Source organism: Cebus imitator, unplaced genomic scaffold, assembly GCF_001604975.1.
Source record: "Cebus imitator isolate Cc_AM_T3 unplaced genomic scaffold, Cebus_imitator-1.0 Scaffold180, whole genome shotgun sequence".
NCBI classification, from domain to species: domain Eukaryota; kingdom Metazoa; phylum Chordata; class Mammalia; order Primates; family Cebidae; genus Cebus; species Cebus imitator.
The window spans coordinates 768,824-771,863 of NW_016107495.1; positions in this window are offsets into that span (position 1 = coordinate 768,824).

Genomic DNA, 3,040 nt, shown 5'->3' on the forward strand with positions numbered 1-3,040 from the left:
AAAAAAAAAAAAAAAAAAAAGAAATGTTGCTCTGTAGTTTTCTTGTGGTTTTTTTTTGTCTGGCCGTGCCATCAGGATGCTGCTGGCCTCATATAATCAATTAGAAAGTGTTGCCTTCTCAGGCCAGGCACAATGGCTCACACTGGTAATCCCAGCACTTTGGGAGGCCGATGTGGGTGGATCACAAGGTTAAGAGTTCAAGACCAGCCTGGCCAAGATGGTAAAATCCCGTCTCTACTAAAAATACAAAAATTAGCTGGGCATGGTGGCATGCCCCTGTAATCCCAGCTACTTGGGAGGCGGAGGCAGAGAATTGCTTGAACTGGGGTGGCAGAGGTTGCAGTGAGCCGAGATTGCACCACTTGCCCTCCAGCCTGAGTGATAGAACGAGACTCCATCTCAAAAAAAAAAAAAAGAAAGAAAAGAAAGTATTCCCTTCTTTGGCCAGTCATGGTGGCTCACTCCTGTAACCCCAACTCTTTGGGAGGCCGAGGCAGGCAGATCACAAGGTCAGGAGTTCAAGAGCAGCTTGGCCAACATGATGAAATCCCATCTCTACTAAAAATACAAAAATTAGCCAGGTGTGGTGGCAGGCACCTGTAATCCCAGCTACTCGGGAAGCTGAGGCAGGAGAATCACTTGAACCCGAGAGATGGAGTTTGCAGTGAGCCAAGACCACACCATTGCATTCCAGCCTGGTCAACAAAGCAAGACTCTGTCTCCAGAAAAAAAAAGTGTTCCTTTCTTTTCTATTTTTTCGAATGGTTTTAAAGGATTGGCATTACCTTCATTTAGTGATCTAAGAAAAAAAGGATTGGTATTAATTCTTGTTGTAGGGCTGTTGGGTCCCACAGGGTCGTGGGGTGTCCCTTATGCTGTGTTGAGGTGCAGGACCTGGGAAATAAAGAGACAGGACACTGAAGAACTGCTGAAGAGCATCTAGACTCAGGGGGCCTCGAAACCTGTGAGCAGAGATCAGCGAGAGCCCTAAATGTCCAGAAGCATCTGTATTTATTAGGTACAAGCAGGGGGCAGGGCTGTGAGTGAGGTCATCATCTATAGGCCTAGTAATAAGGCATACATAATCATGTGAGTCACAAGTGAGGGGGCCACCCCATTATGTCACTTGGGCAGAGAGGTGGGCCATGCACAGTAGGGGGCCATGCGTGTGCAGTAGTGTAGGGTCGTGTACAGAAAAGGGGTCCACCCCCATTAGGTCACCGAGGCAAGGAGGTGGGCTGTGTGCAACAGGTGTCGTGCACAAAACTTCTTATCTGGGGGCTGGAGACTTCAAAGGATTTCTAATAGAAGGATACTGTAAGCCAATGCAGTGGGAGCTGACAGACTTGTACTATTCTCTTATGATATTTATGGGAGGATGATTTGAGCTAGCACAGAAGAGAGAAAAGACTGACAAGGTATACAGCCTCTGTGACTGGTCACACCAGAGGGGTTCTTCTCCTTCGGTTATTTCCAGGATCTCAGGCCTGAGGCCTACTTTCCACAGGAACTGAATGCAAGGTACTACAACTCCTTTATCAGGAGCAGAGGCTCTTGCTCCAAGCCTGCCATACAGTGTATGCCCTTTCAGGCAGGGACGCCACCGCCTGGGTCTTTGGTTCTTGTCCTGGTCTGGCTGTTTTCCCATGTACTGCTTCTGTTCTGTGACTGCTGTAGGCATTCCTCCTACTATAAACTACTATTTGGTTATATGGAAGGATTCTATAAATCAGCACTAAATGTGTCAGTACAGCTCCAACTAAAATACCTATATGATTATATAGAAAGATTATATAGAACTAAGTATACTAGATATAAGTATTAAGTATGATTATATAAGCTAGATATACGTAAGCAGTAAGTTATACTACAGGCACTAATTCTATAAACTAATATATGATTATATACAAAGGATTATATGAGGAAATAGCTGAGTAATAACGCTATAAACTAAGATATTCTTCAGGCACTAATTGTGCCTGGGGTCTGGACAGTTCTCCTTCCTCGGTGCCCATAGCGGGTGTTACCCACATTTGTTAAATGTTTGGTAATATTCACATTGAAGCCTTCTGATCCTGGACTTCTTTCTGTCAAGAAGTTTGTTTGTTGTTGTTGTTGTTGTTGTCTGAGACAAAGTCTCACTCTTGTTGCCTAGGCTGGAGTACCGTGTTGCGATCTCAGCTCACTGCAGCTTCCACCTCCCAGGTTCAAGCGATTCTCCTGCCTCAGCCTCCCGAGTAGCTGGGAGTACAGGCTCGTGCCACCACGCCCAGCCAATTTTTGTATTTTCAGTAGAGACGGGGTTTTACCAGTTGGCCAGGATGGTCTCAATCTCTTGACCTCATGATCTGCCTACCTTGGCCTCCCAAAGTGCTAGGATTACAGGCATGAGCCGCCACGCCCAGCCAACTCCACTCTAATCTTATTATTTCCTTGCTACTGCTTGCTTTGGGTTTAGTTTGCTCTTCTTTTCCTAGTTCCATAAGGCATAAACTTAGGTTATTGATTTTTTTTTTTTTATGTAGGCATCCACAGTTCTATATTTCCCTCTGGGCACCGCTTTCACTGCATCCCCTAAGTTTTGCTGTGTTGTGCTTTTGTTTTCATTCATAAATCTCTTAAGTATTTTAAAATTTCCCTCGTGGTTTTTTTTCTTTAATCCATTGGTTGCTTGAGTGTCCTAGATAATTTTTACATACCTGTGAATTGTCAATTTTTCCATATGTTACTGATTTCAAGCTTCATTCTATGTGGTCAGAGAAGATACTTTGTATGATTTCAATCCTTTTAAATTTCTTGAGGCTTGCTTTGTTGCCTAATATGTGGTCTATCCTGAAGAATGCTCCATTTGCACCTGAGTAGAATGTATATTCTGCTGTTGTTAGGTGGAGTGTTCTTTGTATGTCTATTAGGTCTAGTTGTTTTACAATGTTGATTGACTCCTCCATTTCCTTATTGACCTTGTGTCTAGGTGTTCTATCTATTGCAAAGTGGAATACTGAAAACTCTATTATTGTAGAACTCTTTTTTTTTTTTTTTT